At 36.7% G+C, this 12,371-nt stretch overlaps 2 protein-coding genes across 2 annotated transcripts in view; both read left to right on the top strand.

The window, feature by feature from the left end:
• LOC144958908 (low-density lipoprotein receptor-related protein 1-like) overlaps nt 1-12,371 on the top strand; it is a gene marked incomplete in the record, with an annotated part of 328,538 nt that overhangs the window by 79,873 nt on the left and 236,294 nt on the right.
• The window catches only part of LOC144958919 (uncharacterized), a 27,487-nt gene that overhangs the window by 6,114 nt on the left and 9,002 nt on the right, over nt 1-12,371 (top strand). The window lies entirely within an intron of this gene.

Here is a 12,371-nt window from a genome sequence, read left to right as displayed (position 1 = left end):
TAAAGATGTAGAAAAGTTATAACAAGAAGAATTAACATTACTGCCCAGGCCTTAAAATTTGGATGCATTCCTCTCTATCGCTGTCATGTAGCTGATGTGCATAGATCTGTCTATTGATTTATTTTCATAGTTCATAGCATGATGTGCTTTATTTTCTCTTCTTTTTTTCCCAGAGAAATACAAAAAGCCAAGGAGAACCCTGTCCAGTACTGTGTGACAGTTGCAAACAAAACTCTCAAGGCATTTGATGAGGAAACACAAAGATGAGACAGAAGTACAGAGGCCATGAAACAGCCTGTAAGGAAAGGGATAGAACAATGGATTATCTCAAGAAAAAGGCATTTTTTATTCAAACACTAGAAACAATTCAATAGTTATGCGTGAGAGAGCACAAGGGTCACATGAAGTTGTTATGTGTGCTGGCTGTAAGGGTTTTACTCTGGACGAAGGGTTTATGAACACAAAAAGAAATGTAGTACTGAGCATGCTCTGTGTACTGGGTGTAAAATTTTATCCCGTGCTTCCCAATGCAAGTAAAGAAATAAAGGAGAATATTCTTGACAAATTTCGGAATGATGAAGTGGGAAATTTGTGTCGATCAGACAAAGCTATAGTATTGTTAGGAACAAAATTGTGGAGTAAAAGTTCAAAGAAGGAGAGAAAAGTTATAATGAGTGATTTACGCATCTTAGGAAATTTGATTTAAAAACTAGAAGAGAACGAATCAACCTTCTTTCTCTGAGAGGACGTGGTGAAGCGTTGTAACTTAATGAAATATCGCAAACCATTTCTGAAATGACTTTGAAAGAGGAGGGACATTGAAAGCAGGCTTGAAGCTTTCAATTGGATTATATTGAAAAAGTTAATTAATTCTTAAAAGGGAATATATAATGCAAAACAAAATGGAAGAATCCGCAGAGATAGATTTGTTCAAAGCTGTCCTGGATTATAAATGGATAGTATTTTTTTACAGCCAGAGTTCAATGTGAAGCAAAGAGAACAAATTTGAGAAAACCCAAAGAGATGCCATTAGAGAATGATATAAAGAAGCTACGGCAATTTATTACTGAAGAGATGGTCCGTATTTGTGAGGATGATTATCAATATTTGATCACATATGTTTTTAGCTTCGCAATGTCATCGTAGCTAGGCTTACAATGTTTAATGCGAGGAGGCGGAGAACCCGCAAGGATTTGTTAAAAGACTGGAATGATGCAGATTCAGGTGTATGGGTTGATCCCCAGCTTGTACAACATGTCACTGATCCTCTGGAAAAAGCGTTACTTGAGAAGTATAAGCTGGCCTATCAGTCTGGAAAGGAAGCAAGATGTTGTCCCTGTGTTGATACCCAATGACACAATTCAGCCTTTAAGGAAACTTGCACAGAGCGTAAAGCTGTTGATATTTCAGACAACCCATTCTTTTCCAAATACAGAATATCCAAAGATCATGTAAGTGGTTACATTGCATCAAATATGTCACTTCCTTAGTAAAGGATTTAGAGAAACCCCAGTTGTTAATAGCTGATAAATTCAGGCACCGAGCTTCGACATTATTTGCCTTACTTGATGTCCCACAACACGAGAGAGATGTCTTCTATCGACATATGGACACAGTGAATCAATCAATCAAAACATTTATCAGTGTCCACTGCAATACGAGAAATAACAGAAGTTGGTCATTTTTTGGTCAAATTGATAACTCAGCATCGGTCACTGGGAAGGAAATTGTAACATTGAAACAAATGACTCTGTAGTGAATAGAGACTCAAATGCAAATTTTGGAACATCCATAGTAACAGCTGCAAATCAAGAAGAAATATTTGATGGTGAAGCAGGAGTGCCAAATCAGCTTACGTGTTCTTCAAAACAAACTGAACCCAAGAGGAATTCAAGCAAAAATCGGAGATACATGTCATGGTCAGATGAGGATACAGATAGAGTCAAGTCATATTTTAAAAACTTTGTCGAAGATGTTTCAGCACATGGTTCAAGGGGATCATTACCTAGAAAGTCTGAAATTATTCTGTTCTTAAAACACCACAGGGTATTTTCACAAAAAGGAATCCCTGAAGGTACACTAATTAGTTTGGTGAAGACAAAGATTTTTAATGAAAGAAATAAATATAGAAGGGAAAGAGCGTTTCAATCGGTGTAATGACAATCATGAATTTGATTTGTATTACATTCATTGTATTGTATAGTGTTATTGACATATTTTGGGGTTTACAAAAACGTTTTATCTTTATATAGTACAATCTGTTCATCATTGCAATATCCTTTTTATATTATATGAACATTCATTTGCTCAGCTTGAGAGACAAATGCTTTGTAGAACCATAGCTGCCAACCGTTCTGTTAAAAACGGATTTGTTCCGTATTTGACTTCCTGAGTCCGTAAGTGCTTATTTTTAGTTCAAAATCCGTATTTTGTAATTTTTGACTAATTTGTGGTAAAAAAGCCATGTGAGCCTAATGAATTATTATTATTGATCCATTATTATTACTATTACTACTACTACTATTGTTGTTATTATTATTATCATTATTATTGGTGTCCAGTGAGAGCATAATCTCCATTTGTGTAGCTCTTTAATTTGAATTATGCCTCTAACATAAATGATTTTCAACAATTAAAAAAGTTCCATTCGTTTATATGACGCCTGTATTTTACTCAAACCTTTCATAATGTATTGGAGATTTGCATAGGATATGGATGTTAGCCTCGATATACTTTGAATATTCTAAGACAGTATTGATACTTTCACTATTTGTTACAAATATTATTTTAATTAAGAATAAAATTAAATCCACCTTTTTGATTGGAAGGTATTCAATAAGAAAATCAATTGCTTATATTGATTAAAGATGACAATGATTATTTCCCTTTATTAATTTATGAAATATATAAATTTAATCCCTTTAAAAACATCTTCATCTGATTTTAATTTTTTTTTTTCAAGCAAGCTTTTGTAACGGTTTAGGTTCAAGAAAAATAAGTATACTCCATTTTTAGGTGTGTTTATCTTGTCAAAGTAAAGAAGTAGGAATTCTCTAATATTTAGAGGTGCATTTTACTATAACTACTATTATAGTATACTACTTAAAGACCATTATGTTGCATGAAAGAAAACATATATGCAATCGTCTACTTTTTATCTGAACTCACCTAATTTTTACCCCAAAACGCCCTCTCAAGTGATGTACCAGGTTGGTAGTTATGCATTTCTAACCATCTTAAGTTATTTCATTTATTTTACAATCGTGCTTCTTGTGTATTGGTCCTTATCAAAGTTGAGGCAGTTGAATTCTTTCTTTATATTGTCCGTTCTGAATTTTGATCTCATTGTGGAAAGCTCCCATAGCGGGCAGGGAGGTACACACTGTGTCTTCTATCCCCTTATATCTGTTTTCCAACATGCTTTCAGTCTTTGTCTTGGAATGAGATTACTTGTTTTTTTCCTGGCCCTCGCCGGAGTCCTAGCTGGGAGGGAAGCAGTCAAATGCATATTTATTGTTTTGGGAGATGATATTTTTTTCCTTGTAAATCATCTCTCTGTTATGTATTATTACTATATTTGTTATTTTTTAATGTATAATGTAAGCATTTGAGTGTGTTCCTCTTTGTTGGATTTTGTTCTTGTGTCCGGATAAGACTTATAGGTGATCTCAAACTTAGTACATTGGTGATACGCTCTTGGAATCTACATCTGATCCCTATTTGTTCCCAGTTCCCCTATGTCTTACTTTCTCTTGGATGCTTCAACTGTAATTCTAGAACTTTTTACTATCCAATTTTCTTCCTTTTTACTGGCGCTGATATAACCTAAATGTGTTGCAAGCGCCGTAAAACCCTTAAAAACAAAACAACAATCATTGTGGAAAGTGTCATTTTAACGATTCAAATGTGCTGGTACTAAACCCGATAATTGAGCAACATTTGGACTAGCCTCTGTCATCTCAAACTTGTTAGTGTTAGTAATAGTAATTAAAAAGGCTGACTTTTATATGTTGCGATTCGATGAAGGGGGGGGGGGGGGGGGGGGGGGGGGGGGGGGCTTCGGCACACATCGCCCCTCATCCCGGCAAAATGAGCGTTCCTTATTTTATTTTTGAAAAGTTGGCAGCTATGTAGAACTATCTGAAAGAATCAGATATGGCAGAATAAAAAGTCTTTCTACTAACCCTAACTTAATTGGCCAATGTAGCTTTATGTTCAGCATTTTCTAGATACCTAATGTAAAATTTCACTATTCTTTTTATGATAGTTTTAAGAGTTGCAATCTTTAGAGGTGACTGTCAAGAAATGACACCTCTGTGCATTTAATTTCATTCTTTCTTTATCCCCTCATCCTTAATCAGAATAATAATAATTAATAATGAAAAAAAATGCAGCAACGACAGCTTAGAACGGCATAAAGTGCTTAAGAATTATTTTTTTTGCATTAAACTTTATTCAAACGATTTTCAACACTTTTGCTTCACAGTTTATGCTTTTTAACAAATGCAATTAAGCAACTTACCAGCAACAACATATTGGTTTGTTATCATTTGAGGGTTTTATCAGTAAAACTGTTTCTATCCTTTTATGTTGCACTGTACACATAGCAAACTTCATGCTTTTATTTGGTGACCAAAGACTTATGTGATACAGTGGATGAATGTTTGTGATGGCTTTTGGAACTGAAATAAACCTGCAATATGATTTGTAGACTTCTATCGTTATGTATCATTTTTCGGTCAAATGTAAATGTAATTTTACACGAGCTTGATGTATCATAAAACCCACAATGAGCTCAACGTGCAGCTGGTAGTAGATTTATATGGACACGAACAACGTTGTTACAATTCAGTAACGTACTCCAATTAACACAAGTGAGACTGTAAATGAGACTTTTACAATGACTCTGCATCGCCACAAATATGGATTCGAACCCTGGCAACTCGGGCGTCAGACGAACTGTCTACCACGAAACCAAAGCAAGCATTGTGCAAGTTAAAGTGAATGAGATGTTGATTGAAGCCGTTCATTGTGTCCATCAGATCTGCTGTCCTATCCATCCAACTCCATTCACTCACTGGTGGGGTTCCCGACTTCCCATAATGGGCAGGGACGTACTCGTTGCGTCTTCTATCCCCCTATGTCTGTTTTCCAACTTGTTTTCTGTCTTTGTCTCGGGATGGGATGGGATTACTTGGTTTTGTCCAGGACCTGGCTGGGAGGGAAACAGTCAAATGTATAGTTCGAGTTTTGGGAGATTATATTTTTCCCTTGTAAATCATCTGTCTGTTATGCTCTTTATTGTTTTGTTTACATATTATTTATGCTTTGTAAACATTTGAGTGTATCCCTCTTTGTTGGGACCTGTGCTTGTGTCTGAATGAGACGTTTAGGTGATCTCAAACTAAGTACTTTGATAGTGGGCTCTTGGAATCTACTGTTTCCTATTTGAAACAAATCCCCTTTGCCTTACTTTTTCTTGGTGCTCTAATTGTAGTTCCAGAACTTTTTACTATCCCATTTTCTTCCTTTTTACTGGCGCTGATATGACCTTAATGTGTTGCAAGCGCCGTAAAACCCTTAAAAACAAAACAAAACAAACCAAGTCCATTCAGTGGTATACAACAACAACAAATAAACTCCTCTGCCTGGTCCCTTCTATCTCTGATCTTAACCTGGGTCGTCAGGTTTCTAAAGGGGTCGGGGACTGCAAAAACAATGGCGCACGGAGCAACTGGGAATATTTTTTGCCGTGTTTGAGTCCCAGGTTATTTCCCTGAGCGCCCCTTCTGAGGGATGGACCTTCCCAGGAGTTAGTAAATGCGTTGCTCGGCCACTTCACTCTACGCACACTGGGATAAGCTTCGACACTATGGCCATGAAGCTCTTAATCTTAAGGACTTACTTTATTTTAGACAATTTGGTGGTAGCTCACTTGAAAATGCACTCTTAGGTATACACATATATAAACATATACTGGGCTCCCTAAAAGGGTTTTTTAATGTGGTCTCCCTAAAAACATGTTTTACCAATGTCTCCTTAAAGCTACAGAAACACTTAGTAAAACATTAGGGGACCGAGTAATTTTCTATATATCATTGTGATCATCAAGCATCAGAATTGTGTTCATAAATCATTGTAGGGAATCAAACTATACTCATTTGAACAAAGATTGAACAGTTTAATCAATTTGAACAAGACATATGCTTGGTCCTCCAATTGGTGCATTTCACAGTGGTCACCTTAATAGTGGATTGATACTTATATATATATATATATATATATATATATATATATATATATATATATATATATATATAATCTATATAATAGATAACGAATGATAACAGTCGGGCTATTAATGTGTTTTTGTTTGGTGATGGGAATGCCATTGACACTTTGAATTACATTCTTCGACTGGTTTAGTTTTTTGTTTTTTGAAATAAATTAGAAGAAAGATAAAGATAGAAAAAACAAAACAAAACAAAACAAAAACGGATTGAACCAATTTAGTGTAGAACTGACTGAACTGTTGTTGACGGGCGGGCAATAATTGGGCGGGTCGTGTTAATTTGAAATGTATCATGTTGGGTAAACGTCAAACCGAACTCCGCTATCAATGAAGTAAAAGAAATTTAAAACAAAACATAACAAAAAACAAAAAACAAACGAAATTAAGAACGACCCCCACTCCGCCCCCCCCCCCAAAAAAAAAGCAACCCCCCCCCCCCCCCCCCACCCCCAGAATAACCCCAAATTACCCCCCCCCCCTCCCCCGCCAAAAAAAAAAGTCAAACAAAATAAGGAATCAAGGAATCCGAGAAGAGTAATAGATCCTGCAGCACTCTTGAAAAACACAATATTAAGAAATTTGGTCAGAAATTCTCGTCCTTCAAAATATCGATCGACTTAGCAAACACTTTCAAACCTGGGACTTCATGAAGTCTGTGTGATTTTTCAAGGGTACGACAGAATACTAAACATGTTGGACGAGACATAACGCCTGTACCACGCTATAACTTTTTTCATTTTGACATAGGTACCTAATGCTATTTACCGACCAGTAGATACTTATTTTACAATTAAGTATGGTGAGGAAATTTTGATTGAAGACCTGTTATCAAAGAAATCCACTTTGTACCGCCCTCGTCGGGACTCAAACCCTTTACCAGCAGGTCTCAAATGAGCGTCCTAACACTTAATTTGGCCATAAAAAAATGAGCTTTTATATAGCGCAATATTCACAAAATGTGCTCAAATCGCTTTACAAGGGGTCCCTGGCCAACAGCAACACTTAACATGTAGGACGAGACATGACGCCTGTTAGGCGATGTTACAATTTTTTTCGGACAGAGACAACGCTGTTAACGGCCAGGTACTCATTTTACACCCGAGTGCGGTGAGAGAATGCGAGTAAAGAGCCTTCTCCAAGGACTCAACTATGCTCGAGAGAGGCTCGAACCCAGAACCTTCCGATCCGAAAGCGAGGGTCATACCACAAGACCACATAGCCGCACATAGCAGCCTTTACCAGCTCGAGTCAATATGCATCAAGAACGACTGTCAATGGTTATGCGGGCCACTTTTTAATGTTTGCTTATTTTCCTTGGTCAAATTTATTCTGTCCACAACTCGTGTGAAGGGTGTTCAATTGTGTCGCTCTTTCAAATCATAAAGCATCGTTATTAACTCACTCAACCCCAACACCGACTATAGATAGTATGCGCTTGGCTAACAAGCTCATAACATTGCCATCCGGAAGTATAACGAACCAACACACAAAATTGTGTGTATCCATGAACGTTTATAGTCGGGTTAATACAGTTCAGTGAGCATTACTCATAAACACGGATGGCAAAATACAATCACAAAGACCAGAGTGACGTCATCTTCGAACTATCTATATCCGTAGTTTACCCAGGTTACTTTTACCCCATGCCTATTTATTACATTTTTCTGAGACAAATTATAGGCGTAGTATCAAAGCTAATGTTTTCAGTTTTTACATGTTCATGTTAGTTGAATAAAACTTTCTATGTACATGCTCATTTCCAATCTTTTTTTTCCAATTTTGAAAAGTAGCAAAATTCTCTAGGATTGAGTGAGTTAAACTGATAAAGAGGGCTTCCGCCCCTTCGCCCCCCCCCCCCCCCCCCCTCTCCTTCAGACTTCCAACTCACGCATCGAAAATATATTAAAAAAAAACAAACAACTAATCCAACTGCGTTCATAAAAATGAGAATCTTTTTTTCTTTTAATATTTCGGTTTAAATTGTGTATGGATGCTGTTTATACTCCATCCCACCCTCACCCATGCATCTATCGGCAGAGTAACATGAGTGCTCCATGCAAACGCGTTTGAAGGGAGTGAGTAGTTGTTGAGAGAGAGAGAGAGAGAGAGAGAGAGAGAGAGAGAGAGAGAGAGAGAGAGAGAGAGAGAGAGAGAGAGAGAGAGCAATCTTTTGTCAATTGAGTGCACGTTCGAATTTTGTGCAGGTCAAGCGACACTTAGCATGTTTAATGACTAGTTGATTGCCAAAGTGGAATTAATGCAGATGTATAATAAATAAATAAAATAATAGAACGGAAAAAAGTAAGCTTGTGCATTGTTTAAAATTGATGACGAATCCTTTGGTAGATTTACGTAATTTTGTAATAATGTGTCGCCAAGTTATTAAGTTTTGTGATCCTGCACTTCTTTTACTCTCTCCTTTTAAACAAATAAAATCGGTACTTTTTATTCTTCATGCTGGCTAGAACTTTTTCACATGTCATGTTATCAGAATGTATAAAAGTCAAAACATGATCAGATTTATAATGTTTTACTCCTCTGGATACACTTTTATGCTGGTCTGAGAAGTATTTCATAAGGGCGTCCGCCATTGTTCCAATAGTTGAGAACTAGTTACTGAGTTACTAAGCGTCATTACGAGGAAGTGACGTCACGACTGTTGATGCCTATTAGATTTGAGCCGACCGTTTTCAAGGTTAAAATTTTCGTTGTTAATAGATAAAACTGATATTCATGATCTCTTCAGTTTTGCCCACTTTTCCCGTGGCGTGACAAATCTACTTTGATTTATGGTTTTATTGCGTCCACTGTGGTGAAGAGACTTATTGGGTCATGTTATGTAGCGGGGGGCTCGTCCGGTCTAGTTGTGGAGGCAATATTACGTTGGTTGGTTGGTCAAACGACAGCAGTAAGTAGTAGTAGTAGTTGAAAGGCCTATAATAATGGTATCTTCTCTCTCTGTCTGTCTGTCTGCCCCCCCCCCCTCTCTCTCTCTCTCTCTCTCTCTCTCTCTCTCTCTCTCTCTCTCTCTCTCAAGACAGTTTGCCCCACACCTACATTATCGTACCAGATTGTGGCTTTTACTTCACATCGAAACAATGGGGAGGCTTTCATTACAAGCTCAAGAAAACATCCACCCCCGCAAACAAAAAAAAAAAACAAAAAAAAACAACAAAACAAAACAAAACAACCCAACCCAACCGCCCCCCCCCCAACAAACAAATAGGAAACCCTAAACAAACCAAAAAAAAAAAAAAAAAAAAAAAACAAAAAAAAAAAAAACGAAAAAAAAGAAAGGTAAAAAAGTAATAAAATAAGAAAATACAAACAAACAATAGCCCCCCCCCCCCCCCCCCAACAAAAAAACCCAAAACAAAAAAAAAACAAAAAAACAACAAAAAACAAAAGTCAAGAAAAAAAAAGAAAAAAAAAAAACAAAAAAAAAACAAGAAAAAAACCCCCAAAACAACAAAAAACAAAAGACAAGAAAAAACAAAAAAACAAGAAAAAAAACCCAAAACAAACCCCACAAGAAAACAATAACAAAACAAACCAAAAAGCCTTATCATTAGACCCACCACACCACTCCACTCCAACCTTCAGGTAGCATCTAGGACTTCATATCACTGGGTGGCATCCATCCATACATTCTTTACTTACAAAAAAAAATAAAAAAAAAAAAATATAATGTATCCAACCAGAAATCGTGGATTGAACGATTTTTGGACAAGTCCGAGATGAGAATAAAATAAAATAAGTCTAGATACTATCCAAAGTGGAGCAGCAAGACATTTTATCGATATCGGCCGCCAGTCCATTTCCTCTTCCCCATCATTGTCGGCTTTTGACACAACCACCTCCACCTCCTCCTCCTCGCCCCGCTCCTCTGTCACTTCCTCTTCCTTTTTGCCTTTTTTTTCTTTTCCAATCTCCTACCCAAATCTTGAAGAGCCCATCAAAGGGAGAGAATTGTCTACTTTTAACCCATACAATTATTATCGGTTTTTTTTTTTTTTTAACTCATTCAATCCTAGAGATTTTTGCTACTTTCCAAAATTTGAAAAAAAATCTATTAAAAATGAGCATGTACACATCTAGATAGTTTTATTCAACTACCATTAACATGTAAAAACTAAGAATATTAACTCTACTACCTACTATATATATATATATATATATATATATATATATATATATATATATATATATATATATATATATATATATATATATATATATATATATATATATATATATATATATATATAATCTATATAATAGATAACGAATGATAACAGTCGGGCTATTAATGTGTTTTTGTTTGGTGATGGGAATGCCATTGACACTTTGAATTACATTCTTCGACTGGTTTAGTTTTTTGTTTTTTGAAATAAATTAGAAGAAAGATAAAGATAGAAAAAACAAAACAAAACAAAACAAAAACGGATTGAACCAATTTAGTGTAGAACTGACTGAACTGTTGTTGACGGGCGGGCAATAATTGGGCGGGTCGTGTTAATTTGAAATGTATCATGTTGGGTAAACGTCAAACCGAACTCCGCTATCAATGAAGTAAAAGAAATTTAAAACAAAACATAACAAAAAACAAAAAACAAACGAAATTAAGAACGACCCCCACTCCGCCCCCCCCCCAAAAAAAAGCAACCCTCCACCCCCCCCCCCCACCCCCAGAATAACCCCAAATTACCCCCCCCCTCCCCCGCCAAAAAAAAGTCAAACAGAATAAGGAATCAAGGAATCCGAGAAGAGTAATAGATCCTGCAGCACTCTTGAAAAACACAATATTAAGAAATTTGGTCAGAAATTCTCGTCCTTCAAAATATCGATCGACTTAGCAAACACTTTCAAACCTGGGACTTCATGAAGTCTGTGTGATTTTTCAAGGGTACGACAGAATACTAAACATGTTGGACGAGACATAACGCCTGTACCACGCTATAACTTTTTTCATTTTGACATAGGTACCTAATGCTATTTACCGACCAGTAGATACTTATTTTACAATTAAGTATGGTGAGGAAATTTTGATTGAAGACCTGTTATCAAAGAAATCCACTTTGTACCGCCCTCATCGGGACTCAAACCCTTTACCAGCAGGTCTCAAATGAGCGTCCTAACACTTAATTTGGCCATAAAAAAAATGAGCTTTTATATAGCGCAATATTCACAAAATGTGCTCAAATCGCTTTACAAGGGGTCCCTGGCCAACAGCAACACTTAACATGTAGGACGAGACATGACGCCTGTTAGGCGATGTTACAATTTTTTTCGGACAGAGACAACGCTGTTAACGGCCAGGTACTCATTTTACACCCGAGTGCGGTGAGAGAATGCGAGTAAAGAGCCTTCTCCAAGGACTCAACTATGCTCGAGAGAGGCTCGAACCCAGAACCTTCCGATCCGAAAGCGAGGGTCATACCACAAGACCACATAGCCGCACATAGCAGCCTTTACCAGCTCGAGTCAATATGCATCAAGAACGACTGTCAATGGGTTATGCGGGCCACTTTTTAATGTTTGCTTATTTTCCTTGGTCAAATTTATTCTGTCCACAACTCGTGTGAAGGGTGTTCAATTGTGTCGCTCTTTCAAATCATAAAGCATCGTTATTAACTCACTCAACCCCAACACCGACTATAGATAGTATGCGCTTGGCTAACAAGCTCATAACATTGCCATCCGGAAGTATAACGAACCAACACACAAAATTGTGTGTATCCATGAACGTTTATAGTCGGGTTAATACAGTTCAGTGAGCATTACTCATAAACACGGATGGCAAAATACAATCACAAAGACCAGAGTGACGTCATCTTCGAACTATCTATATCCGTAGTTTACCCAGGTTACTTTTACCCCATGCCTATTTATTACATTTTTCTGAGACAAATTATAGGCGTAGTATCAAAGCTAATGTTTTCAGTTTTTACATGTTCATGTTAGTTGAATAAAACTTTCTATGTACATGCTCATTTCCAATCTATTTTTTCCAATTTTGAAAAGTAGCAAAATTCTCTAGGATTGAGTGAGTTAAACTGATAAAGAGGGCTTCCGCCCC

This window comes from Berghia stephanieae, chromosome 13, assembly GCF_034508935.2.
Source record: "Berghia stephanieae isolate SIO BIC M18660-M18661 chromosome 13, UCSD_Bste_1.3, whole genome shotgun sequence".
Lineage (NCBI taxonomy): Eukaryota > Metazoa > Mollusca > Gastropoda > Nudibranchia > Aeolidiidae > Berghia > Berghia stephanieae.
The sequence above is the reverse complement of the archived record's forward strand: the minus strand, read 5'-3'. Positions and strand labels throughout refer to the sequence as shown.